General features: G+C 39.3%; 1 long non-coding RNA gene across 3 annotated transcripts in view; it reads right to left on the bottom strand.

The window, feature by feature from the left end:
• Positions 1 to 12,019, bottom strand: part of LOC125484836 — a 68,729-nt gene extending 56,710 nt beyond the window's left edge. For 2 of the 3 annotated variants that reach the window (XR_007263662.1, XR_007263661.1), the window contains exon 1: positions 11,844 to 12,019. This is a non-coding gene — a long non-coding RNA (uncharacterized LOC125484836). Of the gene's footprint in view, positions 1 to 567; positions 741 to 11,843 lie in introns of those variants that run through there. The other variant, XR_007263660.1, reaches the window with a different exon arrangement.
• Between the last annotated feature and the right edge of the window lie 467 nt (positions 12,020 to 12,486).

The following is a 12,486-nucleotide window of genomic DNA, read 5'->3' as shown; positions in this document are numbered from 1 at the left end:
TAAAGGCTAACACACCATTTCCTTTCTTCGTTGCTTGCTGCACCCACATACTTACATCCAGCATACAAGATTAGTCAGTTACTTTAGACAAAGTGGGCTAGATATTACATGCCCTGCCAGGTATGATTTCACTGTAGGGCCTTATAAAGTAGGTCAGGCAGCTAGCCACCACATTCCCACTCATTCCTGGACTTATCCCCATGACATGAAAGGCGAGCGGGTCATGAGTTCAGCAGACTCCCCAACCAGCATGTATAAATAAATAAGTGTCAGTTGCGTTTTTAACGATAATACTTTAATACTACACCATGTTAACTCAGCATCTAGCGTGTGCTGCTGGCTGGGTGGAGCTTTTTTATTAAAACAAGGTTTTGAAACAGTGGGAAGAAGATAGCAGTACTTTGGAGGGTGCCTGTGCGTTACTGGCATACGTCCTGAGAAGAGAGTAGTCTTTCCTTCCTACCAATCTTTACTTCAAAATCCCCCTTCACCTACTGTGCGCACTAACGCCTCCCACTCCCCACCCCCACCCTCCCAAAGCTGGTCAAGCTCTCCTCACCAACTTACCCGAGTCTGTGGTTCCACTGGGCTTCCTCCTTTGTGGGACTGCTTGCAGTCCTGCCATTGCCCTTTACCGAGCTCTGCAGCTATCAGAGAGTGGGACTTCCTCCCCAGTGACAGGCAGCACTCTTAACTCTCCAGCACCTCAGCACATACACTGTATGTTGTGACTGTGAGGCAGGTTTCTTTCTGATCTATTGGCTTGCTGCCAACTTTTCTTCCAGAAGACCGAGCAGGCTGCACCTCTGTAATGTTTTTGCCAATTATTTCAAACACTAATGCAGACAAATGTATCCAGTTATAGCAAATACTCGCTATAAATGTAAACATAATGTATGAATGTGAACAAAGGAACCTTTGACACTTTTCTAATAAAGAATACATTTCAATGATTGTAGAAGATCAAGATTGTAAGCAAGACTATGTTTTAATCGTTAATCCTCCTGTAATTCAAATACTAAAATGTAAGAAAACACAATGGAATTTTTAGATGTTCCCTCAGAAACTATGTAGTTCTTTTCAACCATAAAGCCTATACCTTCATAAAATGTCCCAAGTCACCATTGTCACTGCAGCTATCACCATCAAAATAACAATTGTATTTATAAGCAGCTTTAACATAATACAATGCCCAAGGTGATATCAATGCACAAAGTGATATTAAGTCTAATGACCAAAACCTTGAATAAAGGGATGTGTAGGATTACATAGGAGTAAAGGCACAGAAACAGGCCACTTGTATTTAGTTCCACTCAAGTCTTATGTCATCTTTCCAAAATGCTATTTCCTTCACCCCTCTCTGGGGGTGAGGGGGTGGTGTGTGTTGTGTGTGCATGTATACCCATGCATACAGATCCAGTGTAGACAGGAACAGCTATCATATCCTCCATGGTGGCATACCATATCGAAAGTCACTGCTTCAGTTCACTGCTGATGAATGGTAACTTGGGTGAGTGACTGAAAGACTGCTGGCACTCTGTATCACTGTATTCTGTAAGAATCAATGCCATAAGGAAAGAAGGGAGAGAAGCAGCCAAATGGCCTTTTACTTTGTATTTTGTTGAATTAATTACTTGAAAAAAATTAAGGCTGTATTTACATGTTGCACTGTAAATCTCACCTTTGTTCCTTCAATTCTGAGACCTCTATACCTGCAGACTTTCATTTTTTGTACAATATCTAAAGTCATGGAGGGTCAGATGCTAATGCTTCTCTAATCTCTCTCTGAGTCACGTGTTGAGGTTGCAGGCAGGCAGGAATGCACAGCTGCAGCTATTTAACTTGGCACAGGACCAACACGGCAGTTCTACTGCAAAGATAGTGGTACTCTGCTATTTCCATTGCCTTGCTGACAGTGAAACATACTGTTTAATTTGAAGGTTATTTACTATTTTCCAGCACTTCTCTGCTGGCCTTTCCATGCAACTTCTATTTTTCCTAACGAAGAGAGTGTGCTTTAAAAGTTATTTTCCAAAACTGCTGTTTTTAATGCAGATGTCAGAAGCAATATGATAGATGAAGTACCACAGACTAGGCCACACAGAAGTGTCATCATGAAGTTTACTGTAAAAATGAGACTTAAATGCCAACACATGTGGTCCAGTTTCTCAGACCAAGAGATTTGTAAGGTGCACTCATGTGCTGATCTTTGTTAATGCACCTCAGTCCAGAAAATACACAAAAATGACTCCTTATAACAGGTCTGATGACAGTTTCTTCTTCTGTTCACCTGGGCTGTAAATGTCAGCTCCACGGCACACTGGAATTTTACTGCTCCAGTTGCCATTTGTGCTATAGTGTTTTCATTGTGCATGCAGGTATCTATGTAAACACAGGCGGTAAGAGTTTGTGATGAAATCATGCCAAGCAAATAGAATGGCTGTTATGGTGCGGTGGTAGTATCCCTACCTCTAAGCTAGGAGACCCAGGTTCAGCTCCCACCTGATCGAGAGGTGTCTAACAACATCTCTGAACAGGTTGTTTAGAAAATAACTGCAGAGCAGACAGATCAGAAGGTCAGTCAGCCTGCAATGCTGCCATATTCAACCTCATTGTTCCAAGTAACACCCCCTCTCAAGCATGTAATCAGCAGCAGGAAGAACCACCTTCCTCACTCCCAATCACAGCTATTTGAAGTGATCATCTACTTTTAGTTAGTTGCTAATTAATTTCTACTGGCTTTGTTTGGAATTTAGAAATGCAACAAAATTGACAGGAAATGGTTCTGGAGAGGCTACTTTCTCATATCCCTGAGTACAGTAGGAATTTGAGCAGAGGCAACAATATGGGAGGTTAGGGCAGAGGATTGTGGTTCCCAGCAGTCAACCATATTTTCCCAAGATCTTCAGGGAACAACTCCCCTACCTCAAACTCAGCAAGAAATGGTATATGCATGGTATCTGTTTTATGAAGAAGGTAATGTGTTTGGAAAAATGTACCTGTAGTTTGTGACTTGTGCACTGTAACTTGTCATAATCATGCGACCTATGATGTCATTTGCTTTCTGTATTGAGGCAGCAAACCATTAAAGACAACACAAGGAACTGAGTTAGAAGTAGCTGTAATAGTGTTGATTTTGAGAGCTGAGAGAAAGCCAGGTACTATAGGAAGCACCAGAAAATGAGAAAACCTTCAGTCTGCAATTTTGCACTGTTGGATGAGTCAGTATGACCATAAATTTTGCAGGTTCTTCTTCTATGGAGATGGGAGGTGATGTGAGGCAGATTCGGACTTTCTTTCAATCTCAGTGGAAAAATAATGAGATATTTATGAAGAAAACAGAAACCCTGAACATGTAAGATCAGCAACACTTGTCATTAGTTTAGGGAAGCTGTAAGGCCTTATGTCTCACTAAGGAGCAGAACTGCAATGATACCTGGTTAGAAATATGGGTTTGATTGAGAAAAAATCTGATTACTTTGGTAGGACACACATATTCTATTAATGAAGTCAACAGACTAGTGAAAAAAACAAAGAATTGCAGATGCTGTAGATCAAAAACAAAATCAGAAATTGCTGAAAAATAAAAGTCAGCAGATCAGGCAGCATTTATGGAGAGAAAGCAGAGTTAACATTTCGGGTTGAGTGACCCTTCTTCAGAACTGATTGTAGCTAGGAAATGTTTGGTATATATGCTGAAGGTAGGGTGAGGGTAGGCGGAAGGAGTAAATGATAAGTGAAGTTGGATCTCAGACAGAACAACGGTTGGGCAGATAAAGGAAGGGTAAAGGTCACCTTGAGAGAGTGAATAGCTGATAAAGGGAACCGTTAGTGGCTGATAATGGGTTGTTGGTGGTAGCAACCCATGTGAAAACAAGGCCTGCTGTGTGAGGGTTGGGTTAAGGACATGGCAGGAGGTGCTCAGGCTCTAAAATTATTGAACTGGATACTGACTGTAAAAGGCTGCAGGGTTCCCAAGTGAAAAATGAGTTGCCATTCTTCCAACTTTGCTGGAGCACTGTAGCGAACCTGAGACAGAGATGTTGGCCAGGGAACACGGTGGTGTGTTGAAATGGCAGGCAACCAGAAGCTGAGGGTCATTTTTGTGGACAGAACGTAGGTGACCTTCAAAGTGTTTGCCCTGTCTGCACTTCGTCTCTCCAGTGTAGAGGATACCATATTGTGAATGGTGAATACAGTAGACTAGATCGAGTGAAGTGCAGGTAAAGCACTGCTTCACCTGGAAGGTGTGTCTGGGGCCTTCGTGGAAGTAAACAGGCAGGTGTTACACTGTCTGGGATTGTAATGGGGAGGAGCCATGGAGTTGTGGAGAGGTATTAGAGTGGAACCAATAGACTAGCACTAATCATACCAGACAAAACTAAAATGCATTAATAATAGTTAAACACTGAAAGAAATCCCTGGAAAGAAGCGTGCACCATCACATCTCGGCATAAAAATAAAATGTTAACTACAAAACAGATAATGGAACGATTAAACCTGAAGCATTCGACCATAAGAGACAAATGTCCTTAAAATATGAATACCTTTAGACCCCAGGATCAAACAACATCAGGTCAAAATTAGATAGAAATGTGAGTTAAACTAAAGATAAGGAAATTAAACATCCTTGTACTGATAAACCATTAACAAAGATTGAAAAGCATAAGGGAGAGGTAAAAGAAATCTTCAGATAGTAGTTATAAATATCACAAACAAATTGATTGGATAAAAGTTCACAACTTCATAAAAAAATTTTCACTTAATAATTAGGAATAATGTTAAATGATATACCATCACAAGACAGTGGGAGGAACCTAGTTATAGGGTTATCACCAACATTTACAAAGCACTTTAGGGGTTGAGAAGATCAAAACAATATAAAAATGAGTTACTTCCATTGAAAATTTCAGAAGTATTAGAACTTTCCAGATAATATTTCTCAATGTATTTTGCATATGGGAGAAGGTATCCTACTCAATTTTATATTCAGTCTTGATGGATATTCTACTCATAGATATATATAGATATTCTTGGGTATTTCTGAGTAGTTTTAAATAACAACAAACTGAATTTTATTAGATTTTTCGAATTGCATCTTTTGATTGTTTATTTGGCATTGCAGATAACTTTTCCACTTGTTTGTTGATTTCTGTTAATAAAGTTGCAAAACTAATAAATTGTCTCTTTTTAAGTTTTTCTGTTAAAGCTGAAGCAAACACTATCTCTATATATTCCTGAAGTGGAGAAGTATATATGCTGAACTCTCAGATTCTTAAAATATTAATGATGTCTATGCAATAGTCAAAACTTATTAAAATTCTAACATGCTGTTTGGAAGAAGGGAACGTTCTCAGGCTGTTTCTTCCCAATGGGATGGCAATGTTAATGCTAAAGACCTAGATTAAGCATTTGTGGAATTGATTGACTTGAACTCAGTGTAAGTAAGTTATTATGAAAATACCTCTGACCTAGATTAGCTCTAACAAAAGAGTTAAAGTCAGAAATCCAAGAGTAGATTTTGAGTGCCTTGAAGACAAATTTTAAACACTAAGTCTGTGTGTAGATAAGAATGATAAATAAACTGCAATCTTAAAAGACTTTGGTCTCCAGCAACCATTCTAAGCAATGTAGAGCACCTAACCTCTCCAAAGGCTACCAGCGCAATAACAGATTATGGATCAGATCTGTAACTGACTACTATTCATGGTAATTCTGATTTACAATCTAGTTTTTTTGAAATTTGGGTGAGGTTTAGAGCCATCTTTGTTTGCTTTTATGGAACTGTTACAAGATATCAGCCTGTTTATGCACTATAATTAACTATGTTTAAAATGCAGCAAATTTAAGTTTGTGGACCTTTCCTCCCTTACAATTTTCTGTCTGTTGTCCAAAGATGCCATTTGTAAGGTTCAGTTTCTTAAATTCTAACTGATCTCTGTGGACCCGGACTGGAAGTTCTTTCTTCATATAAACCCCTGAGCCAACAATGACTGGAGGCAGTCTGTTCCTCATAAGTCAAATATACATAAAATTTGCAGTAGTGTCAAGTTTGATTCCGAATGCCAATGTGCTGTGCCATTGTGATAGGATGCATGTTCACCTCTGACTCCTCACCACCAAGCTCCCAGTGGCAGCCAGACTATTAAGAAACAGAAAAAAGTAAGAGTTTGAGATTCAAATCAGTGCACCAACCAGCTGTTAGCTATTGGCAACTGGTGAGAATCAGATTCTTACATATAATCTCTGCAGGGAATATCATATAGCAGGAGAGAAGCCTAAAAGAATTGGGAATGAGAAACAATTTACAATTCATGTTAAAGAATATCACTTTTATATAAATCTACGTTTTTAATATTGAATATTACGGAAGAGTAGGAGCAAGACACATACCTTATGTTTTACACAGCAAGAGTTGGTATTGTCAGGAAAAGCTAGCAGAAAAAGCGGAAAGCATTAGCAAGTGCTCAATTCTATATAGTGTCAAAGTTATTTTTTGGGAGATATTGCCTAATACTTAAAACAGAAACAGAGATCACAGTACACCTTCTGCTGCAGGCGGCAAAGTAAGTTTATGCTGTCAGATACTTTACATAATTACCATTGGCAACCTGTGCTGCCCAAGCTGTTCATTGCTTCCACCCATCAGCTGGTGACCCGATATCGCCAATGTTTAGTCCCAATTAGATGTAGCTTGATACTTTTAGAGGAGAGGTACATTGAGGGTGCTCAAAATTGAGATTCATCTTAACATTGAATCTATATTATCATACTTCGAGGAATGGTTGAACATGCAAGAGTAAAAGCACCAAAGCATTCAGATACTGCACTTCAAGTCTTGGTGAGAAAGTGGAAGGGAGGAGGGATGTCTTGTTTCTGAAGGGGGTAGGAGGCCCCTCAAACAAGAAACTCAAAGTACTGGAAGTACTGGCAGAAGTCATTCCCATGAGTTTAGTCCCAGGAATATAGATGCAGTGCAGCAAGAAGTATAACTATCACACACAAGTTGTCAAGGTCAGTAAGTTAATCTTCAAATTTTATATGGTAGCAACCACAACTTGCTACACTTCCGGTATTCACTAACCAATAATCTCTATAAACGAGTAAATAATCCCTTAATTTATCCAGTGCCACAACAACGCCACCCGAAGGCTGGAGGAACAGCACCTCATATTCCGCTTGGGAACCCTGCAGCCCAATAGTCTCAAGGTGAACTTTACAAACTTCAAAATCTCCCCACCCCCGACCTCATCCCAAGACCAGCCCATCTTGTCCCTGCTTCCTTGACCTGTCCGTCTTCCCTCCCACCTACCCGCCCCTCCCTCCTCACTGACCAACCCCCATCCCAACTCCCTACCTACACTCACCTTTACTGGCTTCATCACCACCTCCTTGACCTGTCCGTCTTCTCTCCACCTATCTGCTCCTCTATCCACCTTCTGTCATCGCCTCCCCCTCTCTCTATTTATTTTAGAGGCCCATTCCCCTTCTCCATTTGTAAGGAAGGGTCCAGACCCGAAACGTCAGCTTTCCTGCTCCTCTGATGCTGCCTGGCCTGCTGTGTTAATCCAGTTCTACACCTTATTATCCTTAATTTATATGTTTTTATTTACCATCACACATTTGGCATTATTGTAATTCTCATACACACAGCTCTCAGGTTTCATACACCAACAGCTACTCATCTATAACAAGCACATCTTCAATACATATTTCAGAATACTCACTGATACACTTCCCTCTTGCTTGCAGAAGCTCACATGTGCAAAGCAAGGAACTGGAGAAAAACCAGTACACCAGCAAGCTTTAAGTCCTCTGTTTGAGATAGCACTGCCAATATGGGAAAGGCATAAGTGGCACAGCTGCAGGAATCAATGAGGGGACTATCCACAAAACTAATTGTCTTTCTTTTTAAATCACTTCTCCCTCGTCCCAGAATCTCCTTTCACTGAGAAGCTGCAGATAGGGCAAGTGTGCACTTCTTTCTCCCCTGCATACTAATTCAATTTTATTTCTTAATCATTTCAGAAAGCTAAAAATCACAAACTGAAATATTCTCAAACACTGGGAGCAAATAAAGAAACATTGTCACATGATATTACGTTTGCTTATAGATTTCAAATACTGAAACAATGCATTTTCAATGTTAGGAAAGAGTGAAGGTCTGCTCATAGTGAGATATCTGGCTCAAATGCATGTGAGCCAAGCTGGGGGTAGGAAAGATTGGTACAGGTATTAGCTCACATGATGCCTGAAGGCACATACTATTTTGGCCATAGAAGTCTCAGATGAAGACTTTGATAAGCTAGCACACAGCAGAAGGCCAGACTGAGTTCATAACCAGAGATAATACAGTGTGGAGTTGAAGGAGCACATAAGGCCAGGCAGGATTAGAGGAGCAGGAAAGTTGACATTTTGGGTTACAACCCTTATGGGTCCCGACCGGAAACTACAACTTTCCTGCTCCTCTGATGCTGCCTGGCCTGCTGTGCTCCTCCAGCTCCACACTGTGTTATCTCTGACTCCAGCATCTGCAGTTCTTTCTATCTCTGAGTGAGTTCAGAACCAAATGCTTGATGCACTGAAATTTCTGCCCATCCTCAATGTCAATGACATAGCATAGTCCAGCACCAACTTGACACAGGCCTGGGTGTGATGTTGAGAGCCCATCCTTTCCAATATGCAAAACATAGTCTCAGCCATCAATAAACATGTGGAACTCAACATATATTCTGTTATAATCAAATCTTTTAATGTTATCCCAAACATTTATGGTCCTAAGGAAAATAAGGTTTGTGCATAATCATTTGTTGCTTTAACTGTCTGTTGGATTATTCAATACCACGTATCCAAGCCCATGTGAGGTAACACATGCGTTGCCATATTAAATAAAGTATCCTGCCAGAAGCAAACTCCTATACATCATCATACCAGCAGCAGCCGTTTATAAAAGACTCCATTATCTTGCTGACAGATATTTGGAAAACTAATTGAAGACCAACTAACAGTTTTGGACAGCAAAGTATTTAGGCAAAGGACAGTTTTTACCCTTCAGCAGCATCAGTTTTTGTGAACCCAGACAACCATACAGATCTGTAGATAGTGACTGACCTAATTTTTTTAAAAAATAGAATATAAGTCCTTTTAAGATACAAGAAATTTCTAACAATAGTTTATTTAAAAATAAAAAGGCTGAAGTCACAAATATAACCAAAATGAAGGATATAGACTTGCAATGAAGCATAGAGCACACTTGTCCTCCGTCCTTTTTTTAAAAGAAGCAAGCACAAGAAGCTGCTGATCTGTTTTAGTAAAAAAAAATGAGGCTGTCTTAAATGGTCCTCAAAATCACAGCTCCAAAACACTCCAAAAAGAAAACATAGCTTAAAAACACTAACAATTAGTTTTCTACATTATGAAGGTGACATTAATAATTGTGCAGTGATATTGAGTGACAGCAAACAGCATTAAGATAAACAAGTCATCAAACAAGTACAACAGAGAACACATACCTCTCCAGGCAGCTATAAGATCACTAGATAGGCACAAGTTGTCTAGCCTCCAAATTGTAATATTCAAGTTTGGAATGTTAATCTTGTAATCTCTGCTTTAGCTTTTTGTATAATTATCAAATTGACAACATATGCTTAAGTACAACCATGTATCTGGATAACTTCTTTATCTTTAGGAAGAGGGAACATTCTTGCATCACGACACATGAATTGAAAGTATACAGGTCTCATACTCCACCCTACTATCTGTTTTCATATTACTTGTTAGATTGCTGTCATAGCTTGGTTTCTCCAAGTTTTTTTGTAATCTTTGTTAACTTAAAATTTTCCCACTCCTCTGGTTTACCACTATTCTTTGCCACATTGTATGTTTTGTCTTGCACATTCTTGTGCTGTTTTATTTTTGTATTGGGAACTGGACAATCTGAAGGCCAGTCTTAGAGAAAGGTAAGGATTATTGCAATGTTAGTGAATAGGGAATTATGGTTGAGGTCAATAGTATTGCTTACTAATTATTTCATCACAGAGAACCCAGGGTGAGAGAGGATTGACTACATTGTCGCCTCTCTTCTTCTATCTATTCCTCCAGTTCATGTTGCAATTACTTGTCTCCCTCAGCTGCTCCTCAGATTCTAATTGCATTTAATGATCCAGTGACAACATAGTTCTCTTGGTAGGCATGCTGTGCACTTGTGCAAACCTGTCATCAATAGAAAACCCTCGGCATCTAGTACCCAGCTTTCGATGTCATTGTCAGAACTCTGAAGGATCTACACTTGGATCACTAAAAGTCAATGATACAAGCTACAACAGTTAAATTGATTGTATGTAATGGGTTACTCATTCCTTTTGTTGATATATTGATGACAACATACAGCTTTAGCAAATATGCATAAGTATTGTACCAAGTAGACACAAACAGACCAGCAATAGCAGCGCTACCAGTGTGTACAAATCTTAACAATGTGACATTCACAAAGTCGTTATGATACCAATGTGAGATCTGGACTAACAACAAATATATACCCAGACAGATTCAATGCCATAGCAATTTTATAGATGTTGCTGTGTTGCATCTCAGAGAAGATATAATTAATATAATTGTCCCTCCCAGAAAGTGTAGTGTTCACATTCAAGAGAAACTTAAATGCCGGCTGGACAATATGGAATACAATCGTATTATCTCCCAGGTACATCAGCACACCACATTGTTACAGCCAACGTATATACTAGAGGAAGATGGCACAATTGGGGTATGCTTGTTCCCAAGATGTCCAAACCTTTTTCTAAAGACAGGCCCACACAAAGTTTCAACATTAGAGAAACTGAATCCCAAATAATCCCAAAGCATAGATATTGATCAGTTTACTTTGCAAAGGAATCTTAGAAATTAGGACTTTCAGAACACCATTTGTAGGATATTACTCCCAGTGATATCTTTTGGCATTGTCAGGCAGGATCCATTCCATCAGTTTTTGGACAGAATTACAGAAAATATTCCTGGACGTATATGTATTACTGATGATATGGGAATAACCAAGGAAGAGGACAAGAAAAATCTACACTCACTAATAGCAGCAGCTCATTCTGAAAGGCACTTCTTCCACAGAAAGAAGTGTCAGGTGAATGAAGGTCAGATCAATCCTTTTGCTTTATCTAATGGGGATATGGGATCCTTCTAGACTCAGGTAAGTCAAAGATGTATAATACATGACTTTTCCCCATGACAAAAATGACATGCAGGAATGATCAACATTTTTTAAACTACTTGGCACCACACATACCAAATTTTTCCAAAATAGCATCATGGTCAAGGGAATCTATAAGGCAGGAGAACCATTAATACATGTGTAAATCACTCAAACAAGTATTGTCAGCAGAAACTTGTACAACATTATGACCTAAGGAAGAAGGCCCTGGAAGTCAATGCATCTCAGAAAGGGCTATAAATGTGCAATACGCAATATGAAAAGCAAATTACATTTGGATCCAAAAGTCTATTGCAAGTGAAGTTCAATTATCCCACCACAGGGTGTGAAACTTGCTCTGATGTTTGATATCACAAGATAACAGTAAGCAAATCACTGCAGAAACTGATCACAAACTACTGGACATGATTTGTGACAAATCAATTGATTAGAACAGCTAAAAATACATTGTGATATCTTTATTTGAAAGCTGCTGTGATACATATGTGTCACTGGAGAGCTCTCACTAGTATATCTTACTTGGTCAACTAACATATTCTAACACCGTATCACATGTCAGATGATATTGCATCCTGTCTGATGATGCACATAGCTTATAAACAATACCCACTTAAAGACATACCATAGCTTGTGTTGGGGTTCCTCGTACTGTCCAACAATATTCAGCTCTGCTTGCTTAAGAGAGGGAGTAGGCTGGTGTTTGATGAACAGAAATTATCACATTAGCATCAAATCAGAACTGCACACTTATATCATTGACTGCATGCTGCCACTGGTTATTAGCTGTGTGTGAGCAAATGCTTACAGCAAGGTGGCATCCTGTCAACTGTGTGTGCACAGACCACAGACACTATTTGACTGTTAGAAAGTTGTGCAGTGCCTAAGGCAAGTGCTGCAGAGTCCAATTTTTCTCCTATCAGCTGAAACAGAAACAAGAAATACAGACCGCAAGTTAATGTGTGTTAAGCTGTGATATGAGAAACGTTGTTATTTTCCTGAATTGAAAACATACAAACAAGACACCTAAGAAGACTATTTAGCCCCTAGAGTCTGCTCTGCTATTTAATAAGATCACAGTTATCAAATTTGTAACCACAAATCCACATTTCCATCTACCCCGATAACCTTCATATTCTTGATATCAAGAATTTATCCAGCTTTGCCTGTTTTGGGAGGTTAGAGTCCATAACCTTGGGAATACATGAACTAAATGTCAGAATTACATAAATTCACAGTTTGTGTACTACACATTCCAACTGCAGGAA

The sequence above is a fragment of the Rhincodon typus genome, chromosome 14 (assembly GCF_021869965.1).
Source record: "Rhincodon typus isolate 14 chromosome 14, sRhiTyp1.1, whole genome shotgun sequence".
Classification (NCBI taxonomy): Eukaryota; Metazoa; Chordata; class Chondrichthyes; order Orectolobiformes; family Rhincodontidae; genus Rhincodon; species Rhincodon typus.
Note: the sequence above shows the minus strand (reverse complement) of the source record. Positions and strands in the feature narration are given on the sequence as shown.